Source organism: Schistocerca nitens, chromosome 2 (genome assembly GCF_023898315.1).
Source record: "Schistocerca nitens isolate TAMUIC-IGC-003100 chromosome 2, iqSchNite1.1, whole genome shotgun sequence".
Classification (NCBI taxonomy): domain Eukaryota; kingdom Metazoa; phylum Arthropoda; class Insecta; order Orthoptera; family Acrididae; genus Schistocerca; species Schistocerca nitens.
This window is the reverse complement of record NC_064615.1, coordinates 117,867,785-117,882,421: the sequence shown is the minus strand read 5'-3', so window position 1 is coordinate 117,882,421 and position 14,637 is coordinate 117,867,785. Positions and strand designations below refer to the sequence as shown.

At 45.4% G+C, this 14,637-nt stretch overlaps 1 protein-coding gene and 1 pseudogene across 1 annotated transcript in view; both read left to right on the top strand.

Moving 5' to 3' along the window:
• Positions 1 to 14,637, top strand: part of LOC126235791 (tetraspanin-7-like) — a 183,544-nt gene that overhangs the window by 29,480 nt on the left and 139,427 nt on the right. The window lies entirely within an intron of this gene.
• On the top strand, positions 7,955 to 8,072 carry LOC126237843 (5S ribosomal RNA; annotated as a pseudogene).

Genomic DNA, 14,637 nt, shown 5'->3' with positions numbered 1-14,637 from the left:
TGTTTGTCTATTTGAATCCTCAATTACGTCTTTTCAAAAATTGTGGTTGCCCTAAATTACGACAACAAGTTACTATAACATGACAGCTGACTACCTCTCGCATCGTTGTCAGACTAGAACTTTAAGTATGTAAATGGCTGCATATGCGAGTTGTATTTTCTTGCTGTTGTTCTGATGCCAACACCATAGCATGTCTAATATCTTTGTAACATGCAGATTCCACAGCATTATGTTTTGCAATTAGCACTTTCCATATCGTTGAAACTTTTCCTGATAGCTGTACGTAAAGAGCGCAAAATTCGTTCTGTTTTCAATAAACAGTGTTGATGAAATAAGAATAGTGCTTCTTTCTAACGAGGAACGAACAGTCACAATCTTTGTATTTGATGACAGATGTAATCACGTAACAGTAAAAAACACTGAAACAGGGAGACAGCTTTTCAGGTTTGTTCTGAGGATTTTTGTTTTAAATCATTAGTCGTGTGGCTAGTTTGATTAGACCCGCCACAGATTCCTCTTTCACTGCGGAGTAGCACGTCTACCCAACGTCCTCAGCTTTTTGTTGGATATACAAGGTGTTTAAAGAAAGTGTGAAACGTTATAACAGGATGTAATGGTGGTAAAACTAGAAGAAAAGTTCATATAATGATACGTCTGGAAACCAATAGCTGTTGAGATATGGGCCAATCTGTCCCCTCATTCCTTTCTGTTTTCTACGTACAAGTAGGCACTGTAGGCAGAGATGCATGTGGCTACCATACATCCTAATACATCTATCAGTGAAGGTGAGGTACTGTCACACAATCCGTAAATAATAGAATGATGCCCCCTCGTTCTACAAGGAAAACGTTTTCCAATAGCGCAGGTAATTCATCGCCCAGAAATTGGAGATACAAGGCACCTGTTAACCAGTGTATGGGGTCCTATGACTAAGTCTCCGACAGTTCCTGCCCATACGTCGAAACCGAAGCGATCCTTATACCTCACTTCCGTCAGTGCTCGAGGATTTGCATTAGGCCACACGTGCGTATTGTGATAATGAACTACTAACAGCATCAGTAAGACGGCCTGGATCACCACATGCTACACGTTACCCTTCACTGGTAAAGCAGTTCATTTCTCAACAGGTATTGGCTTCCAGACATATGTATATTGTAGTGTCGGCAGACTTGCCAACACTACGCACACTAATTGAAAGAGGCGGCCAAGATGCACGCGCTAACTCACGAAGGATGGAGTGAGGTCTGAAACAGGAGACTTAATGAATGCTATAAAGAAAAGTACGTATCTTCTGGACTACTTAACTTTTAATCCTTCCTTTGTATACATCGTTCTTGATGAGACATCTGGAGATTGTGGCGATACAAGTGAGACTCTTTAGATACAAGCTATCTAAGGCTAATGGCGCCTTGCTAGGTCGTAGACATGGACTTAGCTGAAGGCTATTCTAACTGTCTCTCGGCAAATGAGAGCAAAGGCTTCGTCAGTATAGTCGCTAGCAACGTCGTCGTACAACTGGGGCGAGTTCTCGTACGTCTCTCGAGACCTGCCGTGTGGTGGCGCTAGGTCTACGATCACACAGTGGCGACACGCGGGTCCGACATGTACTAATGGACCGCGGCCGATTTAAGCTACCACCTAGCAAGTGTGGTGTCCGGCAGTGACACCACATATATCAAAACTTTTCTTGAAGTAGTAATGTGACATTTCCTTTAAAAAGAAACATCCTTTGTTCCCCGGTTACCTAGAACAGATACAATGAAGCGCCAAAGGAAGTGGCATAGGTACGCGTATTCATACAAAGATATGTAAACAGGCAGAATATGGCGCTGCGTCCGGCAACGCCTATATAGGACAACAAGTGTCTGGCGCAGTTGTTAGATTGGTTACTGCTGCTGAAATGGCAGGTTATCAAGATTTAAGTGAGTTTGAACGTGGTGTTATAGTGGGCGCACGATTGATGGACCACAGCTTCTCCGAGGTAGCGGTGAAGTGGGGATTTTCCCGTACGACGATTTCTCATATGTGGGATGCCTTGCAACGTGGTATTCGGAAGATATCTCCACCCCGTGGTACTCTTACGGATTTATGGACAGCCCTGCAGGATTCATTGTGTCAGTTCCCTCCAGCACTACGTCAGACGTTAGTCGAATCCATGCCATGTCGTGTTACGGCACTTCTGCGTGCTCACGGGGACCCTACATGATATTAGGCGGATGTACCAGTTCCTCTGGCTCTTCAGTGTATATGTTCAGCAAACTGGATAAAAAGTCAGTAGTGTCATATCTCAGTGAGGAACTTGAAACTTCCAGCACAGGACAGGAGCATGTAGAGGAACTATGGCTCACGTGTAAAGGAATAATTGATCATGCACTGGATAGATATGTACACAACTGAACAGTTCATTATGGGAGAGACCCTCTATGGTATTCAGTCACAGTAAACAATCTGAAGTTACAGCATAATAATTGTAAAACATGGTGTAGGGCTGTAGATAGAGAGCCGGCCGAGGTGGAAGAGCGGTTCTAGGCACTACAGTTTGGTACCGCGCGGCCGATACGGTCGCAGGTTCGAATCCTACCTAGGGCATGGATGAGTGTGATGTCCTTAGGTTAGTTAGGTTTAAGTAGTTCTAAGTTCTAGGGGACTGATGACCTCAGCAGTTTAGTCCCATAGTGCTCCGAGCAATTTGAACCATTTGTAGATAGAGAGATGCTGAATGAAACGCGGTTGGCTGTCAAAAGAGCAATGCTTGATGCCTTTAATGTCTACCGTAGCAAAATATTGTCAAATGATCTTTAACAAAACCCAAATAAATTGTGATTGTATGTAAAGGCTGTTAGACGCATCAAAGTTAGTATCCAGTCCCCAGCGAATGAGACAGAAACTGAAACAGAGGGTAGCGAAGCAAAAGCTGAACTGCTTATCTCAGTTTTAAAACGTTCCATTACAAACGAAAATACAGGAGGATTTCTCCAATTTATCCTCGTACCAATGAAGAGATGATCCACGAAACTAGCGTTCAATATCCTTGACATCGATTTGTTATAGAATCTTAGAACATATTCCGAGCTCAAAAGTAATGACGTGGTCCGTGCCAACTAGCATTGGTACCGGAAACATCGATCAGATGAATTCCAACTCTCACTTTTCTCACATGACATACTGAAAGCTTTGGATCAAGGCGGTAGCGTAGATGCAGTCCTGATTTCTGAAAAGCGTTTGACTCAATACTACACCCACGCTTATTGTGAAAAGTACGATCGCATGGGGTACCAAGTGAAATTTGTGACTAGATTGAGAACTTTTTGGTAGGGAGGACGCAGCATGATATCTTGGATGGAGAGTTATCGCCATATGTAGAAGTAGCTTCAGGTGTGCTCCAGGGAAGTGTGTTGGGACCCTTGCTGTTCATGTTGTGTATTAATGACCTTGCAGACAACGTTAATAGTGACCTCAGATTTTTTGCAGATGATGCAGTTATCTATAATGAACTACTCTCTGAAATAAGCTGCATAAATATTAGTCAGACCCTGATAAGATTTCAAAGTGGTGCAAGGATTGGCATCGTGTTTAAATGTTAAAAGAGGTTTTCTGTGACTTTAATATCAACGAAGCCGCTGCTCGAACACATACAAATACTTGGGTGTAACACTTTGTAGGGACTTGAAATGGAATAATCACATAAGCTCAGTCGTAGGCAAAGCAGGTGGTGGACTTCAGTTTATTGGTGGAATACTGGGGAAGTGAAATGAGTCTATAAAGGTCAGTCGTGTGACTGGTTCAAGAATATTCCTTCAGTGTGTGAGACCTGTACGAAATAGGACTAACGTATACATAGAAGGGCAGCGCGAACAGTCACAGTCTCACTGATCCGTGGCAGTGTGTCAGAGAGACAGTGAAGGAACTGAACCGGCAGATTCTTGAAGACGAACGTAAACTATCCCGAGAAAGACTGTTAACAATATTTCAAGAATCTGCTTTAAATTATTACTCTAGGAATGTAATACAGCCCCATACGTATCGCTCACACAGAGATCTTGAGGATAAGATTATAATAATTACAGCACGCACAGAGACATTCAGACAATAATTCTTCCCGCGCTCCATACGTGAATGGAACTGGTATAACTGGACGCACCCTCTGCCATGAACTTCACGGTGGGCTACATACACAAATAGCAGTTGACCGGCGTTGCCTGGTGAAACGTTGTTGTGATGCCTCGTGTAAGGAGGAGAAATGCGTACCATCACGTTTACGACTTTGATAAAGGTCGGATTGTAGCCTATCGCGATTGCGGTTTATCGTATCGCAACGTTGCTGCTCGCGTTGGTCGAGATCCAATGACTGTTAGCAGAATATGGAATCGGTGGGTTCAAGAGGGTAATACGGAACGCCGTGCTGGATCCCAACGGCCTCGTATCACTAGCAGTCGAGATGACAGGCATCTTATCCGCATGGCTGTAACGTATCGTGCAGCCACGTGTCGATCCCTGAGTCAACAGATGGGGACGTTTGCAAGACAACAACCAACTGCACGAACAGTTCGACGACGTTTGCAGCAGCATGGACTATCAGCTCGGAGACCATGGCTGCGATTACCCTTGACGCTGCATCACAGACAGGAGCGCCTGCGATGGTGTACTCAAGGACGAACTGGGTGCACGAATGGCAAAACATCATTTTTTCGGATGAATCCGGGTTCTGTTTACAGCACCATGATGGTTGCATCCGTGTTTGGCGACATCGCGGTGAATGCACATTGGAAGCGTGTATTCGTCATTGCCATACTAGCGTATCACCCGGCGTGATAGTATGGGGTGCCATTCGTTACACGTCTCGGTCACTTCTTGTTCGCATTGACGGCACTTTGAACAGTGGACGTTACATTTCAGATGTGTTACGACCCGTGGCTCTACCCTTCATTCGATCCCTGCAAACTGCAACATTTCAGCAGGATAATGCACGACCGGATGTTGCAGGTCCTGTACGGGCCTGGATACAGAAAATGTTCGACTGCTGCCCTGGCCAGCACATTCTCCAGATGTCTCACCAATTGAAAACGTCTGGTCAATGGTGGCCGAGCAACTGGCTCGTCACAATACACCAGTCACTACTTTTGATGAACTGTGGTATCGTGTTGAAGCTGCATGGGCAGCTGTACCTGTACACGCCATCTAAGCTCTCTTTGACTCAATGCCCAGGCGTATCAAGGCCGTTATTACGGCCAGAGGTGGTTGTTCTGGGTACTGATTTCTCAGGATCTATGCACCCACATTGCTTGACAATGTAATCACATGTCAGTTGTCGTAAAATATATTTGTCCAATGAATACCCGTTTATCATCTGCGTTTCTTCTTGGTCTAGCAATTTTAATGGGCAGTAGTGTATAAATCAGACATAGATGGTACACAGTTGCCCCAAGGGAATCACCGTCATCACGCAGCAAGAGTCATACGGGTCATTTGGCGACCAGGTTTTGTGGAAGAGGAACGCGAAGAGAATTTGTGATCTTTTGCCTAAGGCTGTAAAAATTTCCGGAGGTAGACCTCTTTAAGAGTAAACGAATAGCTGGGAGGAAGCTACAGTCGAAAAAAGTAGACTTGCATTGCGTAACCATTGTTCTTTTAGTACGAGGGGCCTTCAATAAGTAATGCAACACATTTTTTCTCAGCGAATTGCTGTTGAAAAAATGCGGAATTTGTTGTTGTATGTCGTGGAATATTCTCGTTTCAGCCCATGTAGTTTCATGAAGTTCAGATATGTTGTGGAACTGTACGTAGCCTTCAAAACGGCGTCTGTAGCGAAGGTGAATTCCAAGGAGAGAGTTCTCTCAGAGTCTTTTGGTGGGAAACCAGAACATACAGATGTTCATAAGCGCTTGCAGAATGTGTACGGAGACCTAGCAGTGAGCCAAAGCACGGTGAGTTGCTGGGCGAGGCAATTGTCATCTTCGCAGCAAGGTCGCAAGAAACTGTCTTGTCTCCCGCGTGCTGCTCGGCCGCACACAGCTGTGACTCCTACAGTGTTGGAACTCACGGACAGTCTCATTCGAGGTGATGGCCGGATCACAGTCAAACACCTCTCTGCACAATCAGACGTCTCTGTGGGTAGTGCTGACACACTCGTCCACCAGTTAGGGTACTCAAATGTTTATGCCCGCTGGGTTCAAAATGGCTCTGGGCGCTATGGGACTTAACATCTGAGGTCATCAGTCCCCTAGAACTATTTAAACCCAACTAACCTAAGGACATCACGCACATCCATGCCCGAGGCAGTATTCGAACCTACGACCGTCCGCTGGGTCCCTCGCTGCGTCACAGAAGACAATAAAGAGCAACAAATGACCATCCGTGGAGAATTGCTTGCGCATTATGAGGCTGATAGTGACTACGCAAGTTTGCGCACCCGACAGGAGCTCATAAAACTTCCTCATTCACTCCATAGAACAGACCTCGCATCTTTCGACTGTCATCTGTTTGCTCCAATAAAGGATGGAACTCCATGGGAAGCAGTACGTGGGTGATAGGGAAGTTGTTGATGCAGCAAGGCGTTGGCTCCCACGTCGACCAGTAGAGTTCAACCATGCGGGCTTTTAGGCCGTCCCAATAAGGGGGCGTAAAGCCTACGCACTGAACGGAAATTATGTTGAAAAACAGGGTTTGTGGCCAAAAGGATGGGAAGTAAACTGTTATATTGGAGTCCTGAAGAAAATCAACCTGCTTACAGAAAAAAACGTGTTGCATTACTTATTGGGCGCCCCTCGAAGAAACGAAATGTCTGATTTGATAGTGCAGTTTGACTCTCATAGCTTTCAGCTATTATCCAAAGACTTTTCTTCCTTTAAATACCTTTTCATGAGACAGCTTTAGGCAGAAATTTGTTTTTTGTAACTTTTATCACCTAGTCCAGCGAACGGAAATGTGGATCACTTCTAAGAAATGGTTCAAATGGCTCTGAGCACTATGGGACTTAACATCTATGGTCATCAGTCCCCTAGAACTTAGAACTACTTAGACCTAACTAACCTAACGACAGCACACAACACCCAGTCATCACGAGGCAGAGAAAATCCCTGACCCCGCCGGGAATCGAACCCGGGAACCCGGGCGTAGGAAGCGAGAACGCTACCGCACGACCACGAGCTGTGGACTCACTTCTAAGAACAATTTGGAGAGTACAGAGGTATAGGAAAAGCGACCCGGATTCAACGACCGTAGTTAAATCGAGAATAGCGCTCGCCTCAGATCTCCTGAATTATTTTGACGGTGGACACGGTCCACGACCACTCTGCTTCGAGCAGTCGAGGAAAGGAACATTTTAACATCCTTAAGCAACCGTCCCACATTAGCAAAATGATTAAAATTTCATTTTTGTTCACAAACCGGCGAACTTAAGTTACTAGTTCGACAGCGCTCGGCTCTGAGGCATCCCGTTCGAATGCAGGCGGTAAAGCAAATTTCTTTACAAGAGTTTTGTAGATAAGGAGAGAGAGGAGAGGAGTGGGTCTTAATTCGGGATCAACAGTCAACTCTGCGCACTATTGCGCTTGGTAGAGCTTAAAAATCTCCCAGTGTCTCATGGTGAGATGACAAACTGCGTTGTTGACAATGATTCGTCTGTTGCCTAAAAAGGCTAAGGTGGAGTTTGGCCCTCTCGCTTCCTTTCATTTTCATAATCATCCGCATCTTCACAAATACTGTACTATACTGCACAAACGCTTATCATAGTCGCTTTTTCTACGCACGTAAACTTACACATCTGACATATTAATCTGGTCGGAAGGAGACAATACCAACCCATCTAACATAGGAGCCCGTGCAGATAAAAATGTAAAATGTCCCATTTTCGTCAACACGTTATGTAATCGATAAGAGTAACTCTTTTGCTCATTACAGATGCTGTCCGTTCTGTTCATTACTTTTAAGTTTTTATCCACTTTTGTTATAAGAGGCCAATGGCCTTGCTGCAGTGGTAACACCGGTTCCCGTCAGATAACCGAAGTTAAACGCTGTCGGGCTGGGCTAGCACTTGGATGGGTGACCATCCGGTCTGCCGAGCGCTGTTGGCAAGCGGAGTGCACTCAACCCTTGTGTGGCAAACTGAGGAGCTACTTGATTGAGAAGTAGAGGCTCCAGTCTCGAAAACTGATATAAGGCCGGGAGAGCGGTGTGCTGACCACATGCCCCTCGCCGGCCGGTGTGGCCGTGCGGTTCTCGGCCCTTCCGTCTGGAACCGCGTGACCGCTACGGTCGCAGGTTCGAATCCTGCCTCGGGCATGGATTTGTGTGATGTCCTTAGGTTAGTTAGGTTTAATTAGATCTAGGTTCTAGGCGACTGATGACCTCAGAAGTTAAGTCGCATAGTGCTCAGAGCCACTTGAACCATTTTTGAACATGCCCCTCAGTATCATCATCCAGTGACGCCTTTCGGCTGAAGATGACACGGCAGCCGTTCGCTACCGTTGGGCCTTCATGGCCTGTTCGGGAGGAGTTTTTTTTGTTATAAGGAATAATAATTTTTGTTGAAGATATTCAACATCAGTATTGCTTCATTGACTTCCCAGAGCTCATCAGTGTCCATATAGACCTTTGTGTCATTGTATACGCTGTTCGAGGTGGAATATTTCTACGAGGTGCATTCAAGTTCTAAAGCCTCCGATTTTTTTTCTCCAGACTGGAAAGAGATAGAAACATGCACATTGTTTTAAAATGAGGCCGCGTTCATTGTCAATACGTCCCAGAGATGGCAGCACCGTATGGCAGATGGAATTTTACCGCCAGCCGCGAGAATGAGAACTGTTTTAAATACTTAAAATGGCGACGTTTTCCTTACTTGAACAGCGGGCAATCATTCGTTTTCTGAATTTGCGTGGTGTGAAACCAATTGAAATTCATCGACAGTTGAAGGAGACATGTGGTGATGGAGTTATGGATGTGCTGAAAGTGCGTTCGTGGGTGCGACAGTTTAATGAAGGCAGAACATCGTGTGACAACGAACCGAAACAACCTCGGGCTCACACAAGCCGGTCTGACGACATGATCGAGAATGTGGAGAGAATTGTTTTGGGGGATCGCCGAATGACTGTTGAACAGATCGCCTCCAGAGTTGGCATTTCTGTGGGTTCTGTGCACACAATCCTGCATGACGACCTGAAAATGCGAAAAGTGTCATCCAGGTGGGTGCCACGAATGCTGACGGATGACCACATGGTTGCCCGTGTGGCATGTTGCCAAGCAATGTTGATGCGCAACGACAGCATGAATGGGACTTTCTTTTCGTCGGCTGTGACAATGGATGAGACGTGGGTGCCATTTTTCAATCCAGAAACAAAGCACTAGTCAGCTCAATGGAAGCACACAGATTCACCGCCACCAAAAAAATTTCGGGTAACCGTCAGTGCTGAAAAAATGATGGTGTCCATGTTCTGGGATAGCGAGGGCGTTCCAAAGGGCACTACGGTAACAGGTGCATCCTACAAAAATGTTTCGAAGAACAAATTCCTTCCTGCACTGCAACAAAAACGTCTGGGAGGGGCTGCGCGTGTGCTGTTTCACCAAGACAATGCACCCGCACATCAAGCTAACGTTACGCAACAGTTTCTTCGTGATAACAACTTTGAAGTGATTCCTCATGCTCCCTACTCACCTGACCTGGCTCCTAGTGACTTTTGGCTTTTTCCAATAATGAAAGACACTCTCCGTTGCCGCACATTCACCAGCCGTGCTGCTATTGCCTCAGCGATTTTCCAGTGGTCAAAACAGACTCCTAAAGAAGCCTTCGCCGCTGCCATGGAATCATGGCGTCAGCGTCTGCAGGGCGATTACGTCGAGAAGTAACGTCAGTTTCATCGATTTCGGGTGAGTAGTTAATTAGAAAAAAAATCGGAGGCCTTAGAACTTGAATGCACCTCGTACAAACGTGTGGCGCCTTTGGTGGAAGAAAAGATATTTTCTTCTTCTTCTTCAACTTCAAGCAGTACACTTACAGCCTCTTCCGTCTTCACAAAGGCCACCTTTTCCTTGGTGTCAATGTATCTCTCGTTTCTTTAGGTCTACAGTCAGTTGCATGTCTCAGTATTCTTTCGGCTCCCATTCTTTTAACATGCTTCTTCCATTTTGTTATCGCGTATTCTATTCCTTCACTTGTGCAAAACATATTTAATTCTTTCCTTATTTCAGAATTCTTTATTTGGCCTCTCACTTTCAGTTGACTGTACCTTCTTTTGTCTCACTCCCGTATGTGAGCATAAGTGTTACCATTCCTTTTTAGAATTTCATCTTTGCGTCTTTCCTAGTTTTATTGGCTAATGTTCGATGTATAGTGACACATGTCATTTTAAACTTATTTAACTTATTATAGACGTCATTACCATATTCAGAACTCATGTTATATCGTAATAGATGAAAGTGGGATGCCTGTTCAGCTGATTTTACATTTAGCACTATTTTAGAACGTACTGGTTATTTTCCTTTCAGAGCAATAACTTTGGTTTTATTTTACGACATTTTCGAGTTAAAGAGTTTGCCTTTCAAGTCCAAGGGATACAGAGTAAAATGTGAATCATCCTCCATCTTTCGTAAAATTATCTGGTCATCAGCAAAGAGTACAGTATTTGAATGTGCGTTTCTACAAATTAGCTTTATTTCTAGGTCAACTTCTTGTTTCCATTGTCTAAAAATGTGGGCAACATATATATTAAATAATGTGGGTGAGAGACTGAACTCTTGTCGTATTCCTCGGTTAATTGCTATTGGTCGTATTTTCTCTTTGCCTGTTTTAGCTAAAATTTTGCTTTTTAAATATCAAGTTTCTGTCACTTAGGCTAAATGTTTAGGGTAACCTCTACTTTCCTTTATACTCCACAATATCCATTCTGTCAAAGAATGTTCCATAATGTACAAACGCAGTACGAGTCTCCAGATTACGTATCGTCTGTTTTCGATTATCTGCAGCAGCATTGTAATATTGTCTGTGCATGATCGTTCTTTTCTAAAACCGCTTTGCTCCTCTAGCAAAAGGACGTCAACTACTCTTTACATTTTGTTACTAATTATGGGTGCATATAATTTATGAACGGTGTTCAACAGACATACATCTCTGCAATGTTCACAAGCATTTCTAGTTCCATTTTCAGTGTTCAGTTAATGAATGCAACAGCCTCAGTTCTAACATTAATACGCCACATTTGACAAGTTCTGCATTAATGTTATCGGATCCTGCTGCTTTTCTATTCTTTATCTTCTTCGGTGCTTCCTGTCTCTCATCCAGCGTAGTGCTGTCTGCTTTGTGTATTTCATTATCTCGTCCTTTGTTCTGGTTTATTTTCGTTAGCTCAATTTTATCATTGTTTTCTACGGATAATCCTAGATAGTGTTTCATCCAACTTTCTTTGTCTATTACTTGAAATCGTGCAGAATTTTTTTCTTGTTTGTTGTTTCAGGAGTTTATAAGCCATCTCTCGTCTGGCATGTAGATCATTTACAAGCTGTCTCCTTGTTGTCGTCCAAACTAAGGTCACGTGCAGATCAAGGGCACTGGGGAGTACTGTTTTCCTGAAAACAGTCGTAATCTTATCGCAAGCAGTAGCCTTCCAATGACCATTTAACACAATTTTTCAGTCTTTCTGGAAAATTATGTGGTATAGCGTTGTCCGACCACTCTTCCTACTCCGTCTTTCATTGTTACATGGCTACGAGCGTACGAGCGGTACACCACTCACGTTGGGCAGTCTGCGATGATACGCCAACAAACCGGACAACTTCACTCAGGGTGTGGTCATGGGGACTTCTAAAAGTCCCTTTCTGCCATTCTACCACGTCGCCACGTCGACCCATTTACCGCGCTGATTCCATGAAAGCATTTTGCACATACAAGTTACACCTGAAAAGTTCGGTGAATGGTCTCAGAAAATAAAGGAAAAAAAATTTCCCTACAAAATACCTTTACTTGCCTTCAGAATAATCACAATCAGCTACAAGACATTTCTGACATCGATTGTAACGCTGTTGGAAACTATCAGTAAACGCTCCTTGTGGAAGCACCTTGATCACGAGTGTCTGCAGAGCATAAACCTAGCGTTGCTGCTTCTGGATCATGGGGTCACGGGTTCGATTGCCGTCCAGGTTGGGGATTTTCTCTGCCCGGGGACTGGGTGTTTGTGTTGTCGTCATCATTTCATCATCATCATCATCATTCGTGACAGTGGCTATATCGGCTTGTGAAAAAAATTGGGTGCTGACGACCGCGCAGTTGAGCGCCCCACAAACCAAACATCATCAAAGCAGGGGTAACTTACGGCGGGGAAACAAAAAGAAGTCTGTCGGCGCCAAATCTGGAGAATAAGGAGGATGTTGAAGAACAGTGACCTTGCGTTGAGCGACGAATCTGAGCACGCAGACGTTGTGGATATACAATTCGTGACCACGGTGATTCGAGCGATTCCACGAGAACATTTGCTAATAGTTACCAGCGGCACTACAACCGATATCAGAAGTGTGTAGTAGCTAATGGTGATTACTTTGAAGGCCAGTAAAGGTATTTTGTTTATTACTCTTGTTTCCTTAATCTTCTGAGGTCATTCTCCGAACTTTTCAACCGCACCACTTCCTGTCCTGACCGCGCTGAGTCAGTTGTACAGCGCTTTGCAGCGAGGAGTGTGCTCTCAGAAGGTTTTTTTTTTCCTTTATTGAGTTTCGATTCCCCCTAAAGGGGGCGGGCTGGCAGCAGCTTATTACGCCGCTCTTCAGCCTACAGAATTTGTTTTAAAAAGATGAAGATAATAAAAAATAATAACAATTGGCGATAAAATCGGTGACTTAAAGGTAAAATGGCAGAAGATTCTGGAGCTTAAAACATAAAACACAGGGTTGATGATGCTAATAAAATACACAGGAAGCAGAAAAATAATAGACAGACAATTAAAAAACACGGTGACAGTCTGGGTTCTGTTCGCAAAAGATATAAAATGCACACCCAGCGACAGCATGATTTCTGTTCGCAACACTGTGGAAAGACGCACAACACTGAACACTCACTTAAACACTGCACTAAAAAGTTGGCACAAATATGACATACCACACCCGAGAGCAGGTGGGGGGGAAACTGGTCAGATGACGGGAAAAAAAGGGGGGGAAGGAGAGGAAAAGTGAAGGGGGAGGGGGGAAAGGAGCCAATGGAAGATGAGGATCCATAAGAGGGGTGCTGAGCAGACGTGCCAGGGAGTGGGGAAGGCAGAGGAGGGGAGTAAAAAAGAACTCGGGGGGGGGGGGGGGAAGGAGATAGGGAGAGGGTAGGCGGGGAGAAAACACAGGATGGAAGGGGGGAGGAAGAGGGAGCCCAGGGAAAGGATGGAAGAAAGGAGGGGAGTGAGGATCAGAGTTGATAGGAGGGATAAATGGAGGGAGAGAGGGCACCATCCGGGAGGGGGAGTTGATGGAAGCCACCTTGGGAAAGGAGATGTAGGGTGTAGAGATGGAGGGTAGGGGGGACACAACAGTGAAGACGTGGCAGGGGGTGGGGATGGGAGAGGAGAGGAGCAACCAGGGGGTGAGGGGGTTCAAGGCGGCGGGAGGTGTAGAGGATGTGGATATGTTCGAGGAAGAGGAGCAGATGGGGGAAAGGAATGAGATCATAGAGGATCCGCGTGGGGGACAGGAGGCGTATACGGAAGCCGAGGCGGAGTGCATGACGCTCAAGGATCTGGAGGGACTTATAGAATTTGGGGGGGGGGGGGCAGATATCCAGGCAGGACTGGCATAACAGAGGACGGGACGGATTAAGGATTTGTAGGTGTGGAGGATGGTAGAGGGGTGCAACCCCCATGTCCGGCCAGAGAGGAGTTTGTGGAGTCGGAGGCGGTTGTGGGCTTTGGATTGGATGGAGCGGAGATGAGGGATCCAGGTGAGGTGATGGTCAATGTTGAGGCCAAGGTAGGTGAGGGTGGGGGTGAGGCGGACAGGACGGGCGCAGGCAGTAAGGGAAAAATCCAGGAGCCGGAAGGAGCGAGCGGTACGACCTACGATGATTGCCTGGGTCTTGGAAGGATTGATTTTCAGGAGCCAATGGTTACACCATGCAGCAAAAAGGTCAAGGTGATTCTGGAGAAGGCGTTGGGACCGTTGGAGGGTAGGAGCGAGGGCGAGGAATGCGGTGTCATCAGCATATTGCAAGAGGTGTACTGGAGGGGGGGGGGGGGTTGGGGCATATCTGCCATGTACAGGAGGTAGAGGAGAGGGGAGAGGACAGAGCCCTGGGGCACACCCGCAGAGGGGTAGAAGGTGTGGGAATTGGCATTATGGATGGTAACATAGGAGGGGCGGTGGGTCTCAGAAGGCTGTCTAATATTTTATTTGGTGAGCTTATGTTCTTGGTAATAAGGGTTCAAGGAAAGTCCGAAGCGTATGGCTATTATCGGCTTGCACTAAAGCCAAATGAAAAAACTGAAAGAAAATTTCAGAACGACGAAAAAGGTAATAAGGGAACAAAAATGTTGCAACTCGCGGAGTACAAAGCAGTTTTGACCGAAAGAAACAGCCAAGCTCAGTTCGACTCGAAGCTCATTATTTTTGACACAGATGGCAGCTCTGTGTACTAAATTTCGTACCATGTATAGAAGAGAGCGTTGCATCTAGAGG